We start from the raw sequence: 18,926 nt of genomic DNA, 5'->3' as shown, positions 1-18,926 counted from the left end.
TTTCGCCAATTGTATTCTCAAGTCCTGTCGGCTCTGAAACAAGGTTGTCACCACATAGCTCAAACTTATACACGTAGCCTGACCTACCAGCGAGTGTCCACACTTTATAGCCCCATTTTTCTGCTTTTTTCATCATGTAGACTTTTAGGCTATGCCTACGTTTGAAAGGGATTATAATTTCATCAACTGCCAGACATGGTTCCATCTCAGCGGCATCCAAAAAAATTTTGTTTAGGCGTTGCAAAGCTGGGCGCGCTCTGTAGAGGCGATCATACCCATCTTCTCCTTTTTTTTCGTATCATCGTTGTTTCCGGCATGAAAGAGAGAAATAATTTCATCAAATCGGTTTTGGGGCATGCAATCTGCAACGTGTGCCTGACGCAGTAGTCGAGACCAATACATGCGCATGAATGGTAGACACACAACTGACATGTACAGAATCACCCCTAGAAATTTTCTGATCTCATCTATTCTTACTGGCTGCACTTTTGTCTTATTGTTCTGAACACGGAAGCGATTATTTTCGAACGTCACGTGTTCTAACAAGTCCTCATCGAAGAACTTTGAGAACATGTTAAGTGGCGTTTTCGCCTCTCCAGGAGTGGCCAGCGGGACAAGTTCGCTCTCTGGGAAGCCTTCATTTACAGGGACATCTTTTTTCACCCAATGCCAAATCTTTCTTGTCTTGTTTTTTACTGTGTGGACGATTCTTCCACTTCTAAGTCTTCGTCTGATCAGTCCTCTACATACTTGTCGATGGGACCTTTGCTTGACGGCTCTGCCTCAACGCGCTGGTCATCGGAGCTGTCCATATCGGAACATTCGCTTCCGTTGGGCCACTCGAAAAGTATGGCTTGCATATCATCGTCACTTAGTCAACGTCTGAAACGAAGGAAATAAAGTCTAAACGCAAGTTTCAAAATACGCATTTCACTACGTTACAGAGGAACTTTTTTGCATAGCCGCGCAGCAGAAACGCGGCCCCTACTACCATGCAGCGTTCCACTGACACTTCACGGAACTCTCTAAGCCTGCCATTCCCACACGTGGACGCCGCCAAAGCGACTTCTGTTACAAAACGTGAGGCGCTCGCATTGCAACGAAACTTGCATAAAAACAAGATACACCCTTTCTTCTTTTGAATAACACCAAATAATAAACAAATTATTCGGCATTTATGGCAAACCTATAAAAAAAAGACAGGCACGTACCTTGAGGCGCGACTTGTGGAGGACGCCATGTTTCTGTGCCCGTTAGCCGCTGTGCCATGAAAGTTATTGCCATCTGGTGGTGTTTTTATGAAACACCATAGTAGCGCCAATATTTGAACTCAATTTTACGGTGAAGCGTTCGCTGGAATAGTCGCTATTTGCTCGTATGTTTTGTCCACTTATGTGGACGCTGGGATACAAAGGGTTAATATGGCAGTGTGAAGTGACAATGGATAATTGGGCCAGTTTGATTACGTTCATGCTTTGCACCCAAAAAGCACACGGACAAAGAGGAGGCCAGACGACACGAGCGTTGTCCTTTTGAGCTGCAAACCGGGAAAAGGCAAGTGACCTCGAGATAACATCCCATCAGTCGCGGCTGATCACCGACAAGCCCCCGATCGAGAGAGCTTAAAGGGCCACATACAAATACGCATGGGACAGCCGCTCCTGCGTGGGAGGCACAGTTGTACGCTCTCGGGCTCCGGGTGTTTCGTGCACGACTCGGCCACCGAATTATCTGTGTCAACAAGCTTCGCATGAAAATAATATGAATGCAAAAATAAACAGTTACACACACATTCCAACTCACTAACACTGTCAAATATTCATGTACACGTGGTGCAGGCACGTAGAGGCACCCGGTGTGTTACACAGGCTTCGCTGGAAAAGGCAAGGATGTAACCGGGTTTTACTGCTGAAGAAACGCCAGGGAATAAGAAGAAAGCAGAAAAATCACAGGGTCCTCATGCAACCGCCATAGACGACTCGAAGGCGAAAGCCATCTGCCTCTTCTTCTCAGTCAATCGAGGTCGTGCGCGTGCACAGACTGTACGGTAGAGCGGCGAGCATGAGGCTATTGTTGTGGTTGTGGCACCGAATGAAAGTGGTAGCCCGGTCCAAGACAATGTGTAGAGGCCTGTTTGCTAGCCGGCTGACGTCATCGACAGACTGTCTGTCGCTAGAGCTGGCGACATGTCGGAACCTGAAGTCGCATTTTACGCTGGTGAGGTATATAGGCCGTCGAGGGTGGTAGCCCTGGAAAGCGCTACATATACCAACTTCAGTGGATGGCACATATCATATCCGTGGCGTTTGCTTGCGCAAGAGGACACTGTGGCCTTTTACACGAGATATTTGTCTAGCGTATATCGTGATTGCGGTGGTGCGCACTCCCATCAGAACCCATTTCAATTCTATTGAGGGATGTCGGGTAGCAGTGTGCTTCGTCCTGGCTGGGACGATAATGCCTACTGTAATGTTGGAAATTCAGGCCACAGTAGCACGACGTTGCCGTGTTCGTGACGCTCGATGTACCTCAAGGTGGCCAAGTTTATATTAACAAGGCCGTCGCTTATGTCGATGTTGGCCGTGATCATTTACGGTATTGATCCTCCCGCATCCCCCCTCCGAAGGCTTTATGCGCCTAACGTGGTTGGGAACTACCTGCGTGATCGGCTCACCTTTGGCCAAGCAACTGCAGCGGCTATACTAGTACTCCCGCCACTATACAAGCAACGATATGCTGTGTGGTGACGTCACATGTTATACGACGGCATAGTTATACGATGTGACAAGTTACACGTGACAAGGGACAAGTTATACGACGTCATACGGACGTCATAATGAAGTCACAATTTTTGGTAATTTCTCAAGTCCTCACATGCCGATATATTGCATCACTCGTGTTAACACCGCCGACAGGGGACGCCGACGGTCAATTTTCGCATTTCGTGAGGCATCTAAGGCTTTCGCCTGAATATTTGGGAAACGGCCTTGCGTCGGTCGTCATCTGACCGAGTGGCAACTTCCCCAACTCAAGGCGTCGCCCTTTCCCTTTGCTATGGCAAACGTTTTAAAGAGGCTTTTGAAAGCGGCAATTCATTGCATGAACTTGTTTGAGTGAACACACAAATTGTACATTCCAGCCAAGGCAAACAGCCCAAACTCCGCCGACCAGTGCTCCGGCTCCCCGGCCGCCCCTCTGCCGCAGTGGGCACGTCTTTTTTCTAGATAGGTACATTGCCACGTGTCTAGAAAACTCTCACTAACCGTATTCAAAAGGAGTCGCCCTCACTTCACAGAAAAGAACCCCTGTTTTGAGGAGGAAATAATACTGTATTCGGATTGCATGCAGATCGCTTGGCAATCGCTAACCAGCTGCGTTAAGGCGAGATATGCAGGACAGTTTCATGGCGACAGAAAACTACCGCACGTTTCGCCTTTGCGCGGCATGCGTAATATTTATCCGGCCCACTGCGAATGGTATGCAGCGGAAATGCAGATGTCGTCAACACCCTTCTTCCGAAAAGAGCCCAGTAGTTGCAGGGAGTCGAGCCGCACTTGCAGCGAGTGGAGGGGGCGACGGGAAGGCGCCTCAGGCAACGCACAGACGTACCTTCCGTTACGAGAAACTGGCCGTTGTCTTTCCGCCACTCAGGGATGTTCTGTCCTGCGCTGAAGAATTCCCATTCTGAGGCATGAAAAATTCTCTGTTTCAGGCTTGGATCTGACCAAATCCTGGCATATTTCTCTGCACAACGATATATATATATATACATACTATATTAACTTTATAAACAGCGCTAAAAGACGAGACAAAGAAAGGACACAAACCACGGCGCTGACTAACAACCAAATGTGTTTTATTCTTCCAGTCTGCCCATATATACTCCGCCACAATCTCAAGGAAACAAAAGCACAGAAACAAACAAAAATCGATTAGCCTGCGCAGAGGCTCAAAAATCCTCAATCGGACAGAAACGTCAACTCCTTCGGAAGGAGGGAGATCGAGGGGAGGCTGACACATGCTTAACATATGCTTAACAATATATACTCTATATACTGGTACTCTCTGTGTGCAGAGGGATATGCCAGGATTTTTATATACCTTTCTACCGGGTGTCCAGCTCTCTTTAGCCAAGGATTAAAATATACAATATTAGAGACAGGCGAGTGAAGTCAGTCGCAAATTACTGACAGTCATATTGCGCACTACAGACAATTGTTTGTTTAATAATTAATCAATTTATTAATTAGGATTACTCAACTAAGTTGATGAATATTGATTTAGGCAGGAAATGCCACTTCCAAAGTTCGAAAGCGTCTTCAGAAACCCCAGCTGTAATAATTGCGATAAATAGTCTCACGTATACCATTTTTTAAGCTGCAAAGAAAACCCGCGAAATACAAAAAAAAAAACCATGTGGCTAGCGCATTCGCGCGCAGCGAACATGCTGCTCTCAGCCGTAGTTTGAGCGAACGAAATCAGCTGCGGCCGCGAGTCGCCGGCTCCGTTGAAGCAGTAGGCCTATTAGAGCACTGCACGGGACAAATTTTCCGGCCCGGGCCCGGCCCGGGCCGAAAACCCCATGCTCCGGCACGACCGAGCCCAGCCCGGTGTTCCTAAATGTGGCCGGTACCCGGCCCGTGCCCGAAAGGTTTGGGCCCGGCCCGGTCCGGCCTGGCCCGTTTCAGCTAGTTATGCCTGGAGCATAAAGGAGGCACTGTCCAACCTTTGGTTATTGTGAAGATACCTGCCGCACACAAGATATTTTCTAGAGACTGTTTTACGAGCTTCTTTCAGTGTTACAACTTTCACCAGTACTGTGTATACTTTCGGTGAATTACGCACGTAACACTTTTATGAAATGATTGCAGGGCAATATAAAATATAATTGGAGTCATAGCATGGCTCTTTTAGTGCTAACCACGCAATCTCATTTTTGCATTTCAAAAACAACTACAAAATATAATACCTACATAAAGTGGAGAAAAAAAGCATGGCAGACATTTTTAAATTGAGTCTACACCAAATGCATACGAGCTAGGGCTGTTGAGTAATAGTAGCAAGTCTCCTGCAAACCTCATCTATTGCACAATACAATGGAGATAAAAACGTGTTCTATCTGCTTCACGCAGGAATACGCCAGGCTGGGCAGCGTTTCATAAATTAAAGCTGTCGTGTTGACTCCTAGGCAGGCAACTGCACCCAACCTACGCTACGTTTTCGTGTTCAAAACAACAAGGTTCTTTGTCCCACCCTTCTTCCCCGAGTCACCGCCACCGTCACTGCCACTCGGGGAAACGAGTGTCTCTATGGTCGGGCGCATCGCCACTAGTAATGAGAAAATCAACAACGGCGTTTGCCCTGGAATAAGAGTCGCTCCGCATCTTGCACTTACAATGCACGAAAAAGAGCTCCTGAAATGTTAATAACTCACAAGTCGCGTTGGCCAATCTACGGGAATGCGAGCATAGCTGCATACTCGAAATGTTTCCTTAGATACAAACGCGCACATCTAATACACACTAATCTAGGCAGTTTACCGTTGTTTTCCTTACACGGTACCCAAGAACGTCTTTCACTCACTATAATGACGGAAACTTATATTAGGCGTTTCTTGAAATTCCATGTAGCATAGCGATGGAGCAAAGTTGTAGACGTCTTGTACTGTGCAATTTCTATGCACGCCAATGCACTCCAGGTGGTTTAAATTACCCGGAGCCCTCAACGACGGCGTCTCATATAGCCTGGGTCGCTTCGGGAAGTTAAACCCCACAAAACAACAAAAAAAAAGCATTCACCGCCATATCCACGAAGTGAATGATGTTAGAGGAGCTAGCTCGGAGATGATCGGGTAACCCGCGAAGGCTTCGTACAGATTCCTCTACCGTCATATATAGACGTGACAACGTTGTTATACATACATTACATCCACAATGCTTATTAATTCACGATTGGATGCACTATATACATTTTGATGAAGTATATATACATTTTGATAAACTATAAACATTATATATACACAAAAGATGTTGTTTTACCAAGTTCAAACACATTCCTCTACCATTGTATATAAACGTGACAACGTTGTCATATATGCATTACATACACAATGTTTATTAATGTAAGGCTGGATGCTCTATATACATTTTGATGAAGTATATATACATTCCGATGAACAAGAGATGTTGTTTTGCCAAGTTCAAGAAGGGCGTCCCTCGATGAGTACGGGGACTGGTTTCCCTTTAAAGATGATTGCTTTATGATGGATGAACTGTATGCATCACATATACACAAAAGATGTTCTTTTACAAAGTACAAGAAGGGCGTCCCTCGATGAGCTTGGGGACTCGTTTCCCTTTAAAGATGATTGCTTTACGACCAGTAAAGTATGTTGCCAAGGGATCGATGATGGAACGCAATAGAAAGTTCGAGAAGGCAACATCGATACAGGTGCCCCTGATGGTGGTTGTTTGTTTGCAGTCGTACGATACGCATCGGAGAGCGTAACGTGACATCATGTGTTGGCTGCTTATTGGCAAGGCGAGATCTTCCCAAGCTGCTGCTGCGTTGCGAGCCCGTCGCGCTGCTGCCGTTCATGCTGCGGAGCGGCAACGAAGAGTGTTTACTTAGTGAGCTCCCGGCGAAGAGAAAGGAAGCCAGCGAAGCGAGAAGTGCGGCCCTCGAGCAGTCGCGCTTGCGCTACTTGCGCCGAGCGGGGTGTGTGCCGCCTTGAGCGGCGGCGCCATCTAGTGAGCATTCTTGAAATCACCAGAGAGAGCGCAGCTGCGCCGAGCGTGGTGTGTGCCACCGCGCCGACGATCACATACGTGAGGACAAGGCGCGAGCATAAGAAGCTTGGCGAGCAAGCTCCTAAAACAAAGCCGCACAACGTACACACGCAATTATGCCTATACGTATGATACTCGGGCCTAATACGGGCCTGGCTCAGGCCCGAGCCCGACCCGAGCGCGAAGACCAAGGGCCCGAGCCCGGTGCGGGCCCGATCCAAGGACCCCTTACCCGGCCCGGCCCGGCCCGCGGGCTTTCGGGCCGGCCCGGGCCCGTGCAGTGCTCTAAGGCCTATTAGTTGGCGGTGGTTTCTTGGCCCGCGTCCGCCATTTGGCGCGCGTGACGATGCGAGTATTAACGCGCGCGGGCCAAGAAACTATCGTTAACTCATCGGCGTACAGCTGCAGCAGAGCCAGTGTGTCGCGGACGCAGCTGATAGCTGGTGCAGCTGGTATATATATACATATACAAATCAAGAGAGAGAAAGCGAAAAACAGTTTTTTTGTTATTCTGACGAAGGCCGTGCCACGGCCAAACGTAAATGAGTCAAAATATGCAATTATATTAAGTGTGCTATCTCATTTCTTCGACGATATATATATATATATATATATATATATATATATATATATATATATATTTTTTTTAAGCGATTCATTGAGCGTGAAGCAGATCACTGGTGACGCAATGTATCGAGCACAGTTCGCTAGCTCGAGCCTCTGCTGTCGCTCGATGATGCTGCCTCTGCGCCCGAGTACATCGTCTTCGTTACAATGGCCCCGCGCAAAAAAAACCATCCTGGCGACTAGTCGTCTGCAGGGACCGTAGAACCATGACATGGCTGAGCGTGTACAACATCGCGGATACCATATCACAGGTCAGACGGCGGCGTGAGAGGCTCAATAAGGTAGTTGTTTGGAGATGTCTGCTCGAGTACGCGTTATGGCTTGTACGAAGTTTGAAAGAGAGCCCTGGTGAGCGATCTGGCTCTGACAGCTACACAAGGGCACCGGGAACAAAAACGGAAGTCAATTTCTGGGCATTGTGGATTGCTTTTTGCCGATTCTGGTCATGGGAGACAAAGCGGCGGGCTAGCTGGTGACATTGATCTGCGTGTCTGGCGGCGTCCAAGATCGGCGAGCACTCGGACGTCGATAGGGCTGAATGGTGTCAATGGTGTGGGAAGAGTGACGACAGTAAACGAGGTGAAAAGCGGAGAAACCAGGTGTAGCTCGCGTCGCGGCATTGCGAGCGTAGGTTACGAATGGAAGAAGTAGGTCCCAATCAGAGTGATCAGGTGTGAAGTACATAGCGAGCATGTCACCAATAGTTCTGTTAAAGCGCTCTGCAGTACCATTTGTTGGTGGATGAGAAGCGGTGCATGTGCGATGTACAGTCGAGCGCAACCTCGACTGACACAGCGTCATGTCCCAGAATCATCTTTGAAGGAGAGGGAGGTATCAGGCAAGCTTCACTCGCTCTCTTTGCTGTTCCTTACTGCGATCACTCCTGTCTGAGGAAGACGCATTTTCAATACCTTTTATTTATTTTTTATCACAGCGCGGTATATTTCGTGCAACTTAGCGAGTCGTTCAACTGACGCAGCGCCAAACACCAGCTTTACCGTAGCGTTCCCATCAATTTCGTTATTGTCCGTGGAGATAAAAGCCCATATATAATGCACTTGATCGCACTAAATGGAAAGCTTGGAAAGAGGGAAAGAAATGGAAAGAGGGAAAGGGTGCCGAGTTCGTCGTAGGGGCGATTCTGGTAGCATGGAACAGCCAACGAGGGCGAGAAAAATGCGTAATCTTGATTTTCACTGTTCCGAAACGTGTCGCTAGGCCCCTGGGACGCCAGGCTAGTCGACGCTCGCGCGATAACCTTCATATCGCGCTCGACTGTACGATAGCATACTCAGCCAGCAATTTTTCAATGACCTCTGATAAGAACGCGCGGGACTACGAGCAACTGCTCGCGACCCTCTGGTGCATAGTTGCGTAGACAAAGGAGCTTGTCGCGAATCCCAAAGTGCGGAACTTTCACCGGAGCATTCGCGATTTTGGGACTTTAGAGGTGTCGTAGACAAGGTCGAGAAGAGGCGCAGTCCACCGGTCGTTGCATTGTTCGACAGCAGTGTTGTCAAAGTCAAGAGATGGCAATGTGCTCTCACATGTCGAGTCAGCAGTGCCTTTCAGGAAAAGAGGGGAACAGGAAAGCGCGTCAGCGTCGTCATGCTTCCGTCCTGAACGATAAATTACGCGTATGTTGGAGTCCTGGTTTTTCAAGGCCCATCGAGCAACGCGGTCTTTTAACTTTGAAAGTCAGCACAGCGCATGGTGGTAGGTCACGGCCTCAAAAGAACGGCCACATAAATATGGGCGAAACTTGCGAAGCGCCCATTCGATGGCCGAACACTCCTTTTGTGTGACGCTGTAGTTGCTATCTGCCTTGGTGAGAGTGCGACTCGCGTACGCCACCACGTAATCTGTGCGGCCAGGTTGAGGCTGTGCAAGCCCAGCACCCAGGGCTACACCGCTGGCGTCGGTATGGACCTCAGTTGGAGCTTGAGGGTCAAAATGGCGAAGAATGGGTGGCGTCGTGAGAAGCCGTCGCAAGGTGGTGAAAGCCTCGTCGCAGGTAGGGGACCACGATGATAGATCTTTACTGTCACCGGGGAGTTGCGTCAGAGGTGATATAATGGACGCAAAGTTTCGAACAAATCACCAGAATTAAGAACATAAGCCAATAAAACTGCGCAGCTCCACGACGGCAGTAGGTTTAGTAAACGCAGTAACAGTGCGTAATTTCTCATGATCCACGAGAATGCTGTCCGTGGACACAACGTGGCCTAAAATGGTGAGTTGACGAATGGCAAATCGACATTTATTAAGGTTTAATTACAAACCGGCGTTGGTCAAGGAAGTAAGGACGTAATGAAGGCGGCGCAAGTGTGTTGCGAAGTCAGGGGCGCAGACCACAATGTCATCGAGGTAGCACAGGCAGATCCCACATTTAAGGCCACGCAGAACGTTGTCCACCACACTTTCGAACGTAGCAGACACGTTGTAAAGTCCGAAAGGCACAACGGTTAATTCATAAAACCGTCTGGCGTGACAAAATCGGTTTTGGAGCGAGCGGCCTCCGCCATCGGCACCTGTCATAGCCTGACCGTAAATCGAACGAGGAAAAGAACTGGTACCCTATAAACAGTCCAGAGTATCGTCAATGCGCGGTAGTGTATAGGCATCCTTCAGCGGGATCTTGTTCAGTCGCCGGAAATCGACACAAAAGCGGATCGAACTGTCTTTCTTTGTGACGAGTACCATCGGAGACGCGCATGGGCTCTGTGAAGGTCGAATCATGCCTCGCCGGGCATGTCGTGGACATGGTCGGCAAGGAGGCGGCGTTCTGTAGCGCTTACGCGACATGGACGTTGCCGCAGGGGTGAGTGAGAATGAGTGTCGATGTGGTGTTCGACTGCTACGGCACGACGTAGCGATGTATGCAACGTCAAAAGAAGGGCGTTAGTGCTCAAGAATGGTGAGAAGCTGTGATCGCTGGGAAGGTGTCAGATCTTCGGAGATATATGGTCGAAGTATATGTGTAGATGCTGGCCTGGCGCGGAGAGGGCACCTATTTCACAGACAGCTTTAGAAGACACCTCATCGTCGACAACGATGATTCGCGTGAAGTTGATCGTCTCGACGTGACCAAGACATTCGTGACAAGGCAATGATAGCGGTGATGACCGATGATTATAAATGGGCATCGTGGTGGAGCCTTCGAAAAGGTCAAGAGCAGCAAAAGACAACGGAAGGTCTCTTGGAGCAACGAAGATGTGAGATGGCGTGTAGAAGACCGTCCCGTCGGATATGGCGCTTCACTAAACTGGTACAAATGCCGAAGAGCATGGAGGTATGTAGGTGTCGTTGTTGACGACAAGCTTAGCGGAATATTTGGGGTTGACGGAGGCTGGGTCATCGATTGAGCAGAATTCCACCTCAGCCGAAGCACAATCGATTACGGCGTTGTGACGGAACAGAAAGTCTCATTCTAAAATAATGGCATGCGATCACGATGAAACAACTATGAACTTTATCGTGTACATAACGTCCTGAATGGTCACATGGGCTGTATAGAGTGCGGTTGGTTGAATGCGCTGAGAACCGGGTGTACGAAGCGACAATCCAGAGAGAGGTGCCGTGACCTTAAGAAGTGTGCTGCAAAATCCAGCATGGAATACAGAAAGAGCAGCACCGGTATCCACAAGAGCGACTGTGGCGACGTCTTCGACAAATACATCAATAACATTGGTAGGGAAAGAATGACGACCTAGGCAAACCTAAACTTGCTCAGTTTTTGTCTCGGAAACCGCGTCGTCTACTTTCCCTCTTCGTTGGGAGCGGTCCGTCGACTCATAGCGGAAAGGGAGTGGCGGCGGGGAGAGGGTGGGCGAAGATGTTCCAGTCTATGATGGCGATCAGCCTGGTAGCGAGCTGGCGCTGGCGCGGAGGGAGCGTAATGCGCGTTTGGGTCAAACGGGAAGTATGGCTCTCGGGGGGTGTCATTCGTGGCTTGAACCCTGCAGCGGATGTGCCTTGCGACGTGTCCGGGGAATCTACAAGCGAAACATATCGGGCGATAGTCGAGCGTGCGCCACGGGTTGGAGGTGGCTGCACTGGCACAGTGGAGAGGAGATAGAAGATAGCTCACAGGATCCTGGAACGGTGATGCAGGCGCTTTGCAAGTGGGCATGTCAGCAACGGCAGCGTATGTATGTGAGTGGAACAGCAACAAGGTTTTGCTTTCGGGCAGCTGGCAGCGCCTCTGCGACCTCTCCTTGAATGACGCCACGAAGAGATGATGGCAGAGTTGTGGTAGTTTCCTGAGTGAAGGGCACCAGAGAGAGCTGTCGTGCGACTTCTTCGCGGACAAATGCTTTGATTTCGGCTATCAGCGATGCTTTGTCGTGGCCGTAAGTCAATCTCGAAAGTGATGCCAAATCGTGCAAGGGAGGACGTCTTGTCAGCGCTTGTTGCTTCCGATTTTCATCATAGCTCTGGCCAGCGCCTCCTGTATTTTTCAGTGCCTGGGCGAACGCTCTCCTTAGACCGTAGAGCGCGCGCTCCGCCGGCGCTCGCCGCTGCCGTGTGGCGGCGCTGTGCAAGTAGACTACAAGAAGGTGGCGCTGAACGGCTGCGTGTATACGAAGCTCCCGAATGGGTGTTTACATTCGAGTTTATTTGAATTCACACTTCTCACAGGCTTTCCCAGGTACGCACGCCGCATGCAGTCTGTGTAGCCGTGATGCCGGTGCGAAAATTGTATTCCAATTTGATTGTATTCGGGTTTTATTTTATACTTCATGATTTTGCATCCACGTTCTCCGCATGCCTCGGTATGTCGTATTGTTGCGTACCATTGTGCAAATCGAGCGGAAAGAAAAACACTGGTGCGCTTTCGTTTCACGAATTACCAGCTGCCGCTGGTGTACGGGAGCGGTGGCTTGCAGCGATTAGGCGGGATAATTTGTGACCTAATACAACTTCGAACTGCACAAGAGTATGTAGTGCCATTTTCAAATAGAGGACTTCATAGAAGGAAAAAGGCGGCGGCTCAAGAAGGATGCAGTACCATCAGTCTTTGCAGACTACCCCTCACATTCGCGCCCAAGGTAACGACTGCACGAAGCATGGCAAGTATCACTAAACGTGACCGCGCTGTGACCGAACAGTCAACATGCACCAGTAGCAACGCTGCCTCGCGACCGCTGCCACGTGCAACGCTGACATTAGGTCCCGAAGCTAAGGAATCGGAGCCAATGAACACTACAAGTGCTGCCGGTGAACCAATGGACAATTTGTACATTGTCACAGTTCAAGTTAACAGTGAACACTACGACTTTAGACTTGAACACCGTCTGTTCACGAACATCGGGCAGTGTTGCAAGAAGTGCGTGGATGAAGGAGCTGTTTTTGTTTTTTTCGTACTATCACGATAAAATTGCTTTAAGATCTGAAATGGTGGAATCACTCGACATACTCCCTCAATTTTTAGCACCAGCTGATGCTTCCTCTCAGTGGCAACAAATGTACCCGTCTAAAGATTTAAGAAGGGAACGTGAGATTACGGACCTCCTTGGAAGCAGTCTAGCGACATTTTGTGCTAGTTAGCGCACGCACTCAAAGCTTGCGTGTAGTCTGCTACACCAGTAGACGTTCGCATGCATCGGGGCTCTTGAAGCGTCGAAGCTTTCAGTATTAGCTACTGGCAAACACTGCTTTCAAAACTCGACTCTGAAAAACCGACTTGCACACAAGCGAACATAATGGTGAAAGAACAATTTTCCGCGCATCACTTGCCCGCGCTCATGTCGGCTCAGCAGACGACGCGCGAGCGGCTCGATCAGCAACAGCCACAAAAGACGCATGCCTTAAAAAAAATTCTTGTTGCCAAGAGCGACTATTGCTTCACCATTTCTGTTTACAAACGTTTTGATTACACATCAAACAGCGCGAATACAGCCGAATACTCAACAATGTAACAGCTGCGAACCTGCGTTTCCGTGAGCGACGATGCGACCGCAGCTCTACTTCGGTGGCGGCGCGTGGCGGCTAAAAGCCGCACTAACACCGACGGCCGATTCCCACTGCTCTCCGCTCCTTCGCCCAGGCACAGAACAATACAGGAGCCGCTGCTCTGGCACAAGCTAATAACGTCGTTAACTGTGGTCGGGGTCTTCGCCAGCAGCATTTCAAAAGCATCACCGTCAAGCCCTTTCATGATGTGCTTCACATTTTCAGTTTTCGTCATGGCAGCGTTCACGCGTCTGCACAAGTTGACAGCGTCTTCAATATGTCTTGTGAACGTTTCACCAGTGTCTTGTGCGCGTGGGCGCAAACGTTACTCGGCTTGGGCATTTCTAACGGGGGGTCTGTCTAATACTGCCGCGATTGACGTTTTGAACAGCGGCCATGTTCTCACATCTCCCTCGTGGTTCTTGAACCAAGGACTGGCCACAGCCGCGAGATAGAACGACACGGGTGTTAACTTATCCGCCTCCGTCCATTTGTTTTGAGCGTTCATCTGTTCGTAAGTCGACAGCCAATCTTCAACGGTATTGTCGTCTGTTCCGCTGAAGAGAGGAGGCTCCCGCTGCAGAATACTACCAGGCGAGGTGGCAGGTGGCGATGGAAGTGTGTGCTGGTTGGCATCCGGCACAGCAGAAGGTTGCCGCCGAGAACGAAGATGCAGGATGGCAGAGGAAAGATAGCGGGAACGTTACGCAGCACGGCTCTACCACATATAAAGGCGATTTTTTGAGTGTGGAGCTGGTCGCTGTTCAGGCAATGTACCGAGCACAGTTCGCTAGCTCGAGCCTCTGCTGCACACTCGATGAAGATGCCTCTGCTCAGGAGTACTTCCTCTTCGTTACCATATATATACAAAATTTTTCAGGTAAAAAGGACGAACTTTAAAAAAGGTAAGCATAGGCGCTACGCGTCTCCAATTGGCGCAGTATTTTTCTGAGCCATGCAGAGCCCATCAGAATATTTTTTTTTATGGGCGGAGCTCCTTATGGCCTAGGGCAATCCCTCGTCACTCAGGCGTACCCAGTAGCGTCTCCCTTATCATACAATAGATGGCGCTGTCCCATACAAATGCATGTAAAGATGGCGCTGTCCCATACAGATACCTGCAAAGATGGTTGACGTTATACTAGATGGCGCTGTACGCATTCTGTATCGTCATCGCCATTTCTCGTCTAGTTTCCTGATGGCGCTGTCCCATAGAGATGTGTGCAATATGGCGATTGAGTGATTGGACACTAGATGGCGTTGGATTGGACACTAGATGGCGTTGGAGGTGCCGCTGCTCTCCCATTGGCTGCTGCGCGGGGCTGCGACGGCGTGCCCGTTCTCTCTCATTCTCCTGGATCGTCGCCGTACGTGTCGGATCGCACTTGGTGGACCATGGTCGATGAGGAGCGCCGGTTGCGGAAGGCCGCTGCGGCTCGTGCTCGTCGGTAGGATCCCGCGGTGCGAGTTCGAGAGGCTGCCGCCAAGCGAGTGCGGCGCCGGGCGGATCCCGGGACGGTGCGCGCCAAGGACGCCGCTGCGAAGCGTGCGCAACGAGAAGCGGATCCCTATACGGTGCGCGCCAAGGAAGCCGCTGCGAAACGGGCTCAACGAGAAGCGGACCCCGGAATACGAGAGCGGCAAGCGGCGGCATCCCTCCGGCAACGTTCCGCTGAGCTTAACGTCATATATGAATGAGCAAAATTTACGAGGATTGACGGTTTACCAGAGTACCTCCGGAGGTTCGCCCGGAGGTACTCTGGGCGAAGAAAATGGACGGATTAGACATTAAAAGAATGGGAGACGCATGCGTGAGACATCCGTCTATTTTCTTGACAGATAAGGAGTTTGCGTATCTGCTTGGCCCATGCATTATCAAGTGACTTGTTTGAATTTGTTCTTAATAATTTGTATGTGTTGTGGTACAATGATTAGCTTTACGGTTTTACTTATGCGCATGTCCGCTATGCCCTGCTTTGTATTTCCCGTTTTGTTTTTTCGAAATAAATCTTTAAGTTGCGAGACAGCGCCTGTCCTGTGCACTCCGTGTTCCTTTAGTCTTAGTCTTTAGCGCTGCATCAACCATCAATAATTTCTACGTATTTCGCCATAACAGACAGGTTCTAAACATGATAATCTCAATGGAGACGAATTACGAGCAATTCACTTTTAAATATTCTACATTACCCAAGCATGCCATATTGCCTGCACGTATCCAGAACAGCTATTGCATGTAATACGATGAAAAAATGTTTTCATCGCATGTTTACAAGACATGAAAAATTTTCAAATGTACACTGTTATTGCAAAGTTTGTACACAGCACCGTGCATAACACAGTGCAGCAGTCCAAGTGTTGGCAATGTTAAATACTGAGAAATGTACAAGATCATCATATAGTATACTGGAAGGCACAGGAGTGTTCGCAGAACGGACCGTCTTGTAGACAAACAGGTGGGCCAGAACTGTTGCTGCTTTGCCAAAACTGTTCAGTCTTCCTGAAAAAGATATCAAGTAAAGAAGTCTATTAAGCTTTCTGCATCCATACATAATAACAACTAACTTGACTTCTCTTACTGCAGACTTTTCTAAAAAAACCAAAAACACAAAATTAAGAAGCTGCCAAGTATTTTCATGTGAGATGTGCGATGAGTGTGCAGCACACTTTTATTCTTCTAATACCTAGAAAGACGCAACATTATGATACAGAACGGCGGGGCTCATTTGCTTCTCCATGTTTTGCTGCCATGATTTTTTGCACGTAGCAAAAGAACAACGTACAATAGCTAGTGTGCTGTGTTGGTTGTTGTTTTGTGGAGGCAACTCCTATTACAAAAATATTTCATTTATCCTCAAAACTTACTGCAAGTTCTCCCAAATAAATTATTTAAAATCCTAGACTAGACGGGACAAAATATAAATATATAGTACCTATGAGGCATGCCACAGTGGACAGCCTTGATTTTTTTTTAATTTACATTTAAATATAAAGCCCTGCTTATGCCAAAGCAGCATCTAGACGTCGTCTTTCTCACAGCACTTCGGGCTAAACGAGCGGTGCACATAACACCTGCCTGTAATCATTTCACCATCCTGCTTCTGCCAACTATGAAATGCGTGCACATTGAAAATTTTCTACGCTGCTTACTGCTTGCTATTACCTTAAATCTCCCCTAGCCAACACAAACTAGACAACCAAATAATATAACTATCAAGTGGAAATGAATGTAAACAATTTCCTAACAGTAATAACCTAAACCACAAGGCGCATGCAGCCCAACCTATGTACTGTTCACCTGTGTTCAGCACATTTACTTATTTGGAAACTCCAAGAAACATGCAACAAGCTCATTCAACCTTATGATTTCAAGATAGAAATCAGAGCATGGAGGCAGTGCATTACCTCTCAAACTGAGTTTCTTAAGACAAGGTTTTGAATAGGCACGAAAGCGAAAAGTATGTAAGACTGAAATATATCTTACACTTAAATTTCATATTTCAGGAATAAAGCCTCATTTCAAGCAGTCACAACAGGACTAATATTTGCGTCAGAAATCTGTGAACGGTTTTGCAACTACCGAACACAAATAAAGTTAAACACCATAATAACAATGCGCTGGTGAGCTTCAATGTACTTCGATGTGCATGCCACTTCATTGTTAAGGCAATTCATCACAGTACTGACCGTAAGAAGCTAAACGGAAAGGCGAGATAGTTGGCGGGTGATAGGCGAGGTTCGGGTTTAGGTGTATATTTTCTTCTGAAGCAATAAAGCTTTCAGTTGTGAGTAAGCGCTCATGTTGTGCACTTTCTTGTCCTTGTTTTAGCACTGCCATTATATAAATACTGACCATTTCGCAAGGAACGCTATGAATCCCTCACAATACAGTCAATTTCATGCCATAGGTGTCTATTATCGAGGCACTCCACTGTAATTTCCATATAGTGTTATAGGTGTGAGAGAATGCAGGTGCAGATTTTGCATATCTATCGGATGACTGAGATAAGAGATACCATGAAATTAGACTCAAAATAGTAGTGCTCTCAAGGTTTCCAATATATCAATGACTTGCTTCATTACACACTTGAATGCACGGCACAATTCACAAATGAATTCTATTTGATCGCACTCTCCTAACGAGATTGCTGCTACCAACTCAGGTTCTGTGAAGCATCCAGATGAGCTTCAAGAGTTCGTTCAGGCTGCTGGTGTCCACAGCTGCATAGAGTTGCATGTGCCAACTTGAGCACCATCTGCAAAGTAAAAAAAATTGAAAATATTTTTTTTCTGTGACTCACAATTTCCGGCTGCACTAAACAGCTGTAACGTACACCAATACCCAATTCAGATAACTGACATAAATTAAGTTTTACGTCCATGCATGTAACAATCTTTAAACACCAACTTTATTATCCGAACGCATTTGAACACCAAGAACTAATTCAGTACATAAAAAAACGCCAGGCCTGCGCTGAAATCGCAGCACAGTCACAGCGAAAGCTGGAAGAGCGGCGTTTCTAGAGCCCGTTGTAAGCTCTCTTGGGGCTACAATACAAGTACACTAGAAAGGTACCCACTACGCCATAAATCACAATTTTTGTGAAGTTGGGAAGCACCTACTAAGCCATTATTTGTCATTCTGCAGAGAAGCGAGGCACCAGCTACACGTCTGTAAGGCATTATGTGCACTTTGTTGACGCCACGACTGATGACGATGAAGAATTATGGCTCAGTCCTTTGTAATGGGTTGGAGGCTTTAAACAGCCCACCAGTTATGTAATTTGCATTGGGTGACGCCCGGTCGCTATTTCCCTGTCCCGTCATGTTGTATAACATACGTTGACATGGGAGAGAGACGGGGCGGGGGTGCGAAGATCTTCACTGAGACCCCGAGGAAATGGATCATGCGCTTATGGGCTTCCTTGGCAACCAATACAAGTGCACTTGCGGGGAACCCACTACGCTCTAAATCATTGTAATTTTACTGAGACCCCGAAGAAATGGATCATGCGCTTATGGGCTTCCTTGGCAACCAATACAAGTGCACTTGCGAGGAACCCACTACGCTATAAATCATTGTAGTTTTTGAGAAGTAGGGCAGCAGGCACTGTGCCATTTTTCGTCATTCTACGGAGAGCCGTGGTACCTGCTAAACACATGTAAGGCATTATGCGCATTTTGTTGATGCTGTGCCTGATGACGACGAAGAATTATGGCACAGCCCTTTGTAATGGGTTGGAAGCATTCAACAACCTACTCGTTGCGCAATTTGCATTGTGTGACGCCTGGTTACAGAATTCGCGTTGTGCGACGCTTGGTGCTTATTTTACTCTTCTACCACGCTATATTGGACATGCTAATGTGCTTCCTTCCCGACATGAAGCCTGTATAGGACCTTTTTGCAAAGCAGTTTCAAGCACCGGCATGGCTCAGAGGTTGAATACTGGGCTCCCACGCAGAGGGCCCAGGTTCGAACCTCGTTCCATCCTGGAGTTTTTTTCTTATTTAGTTTTTTTTTCTTATTTCGAGCGATACTGGTTACGGACACCGGCGGCG

The sequence above is a fragment of the Rhipicephalus sanguineus genome, chromosome 8 (assembly GCF_013339695.2).
Source record: "Rhipicephalus sanguineus isolate Rsan-2018 chromosome 8, BIME_Rsan_1.4, whole genome shotgun sequence".
NCBI lineage: Eukaryota > Metazoa > Arthropoda > Arachnida > Ixodida > Ixodidae > Rhipicephalus > Rhipicephalus sanguineus.
This window is presented reverse-complemented; position numbering follows the sequence as displayed.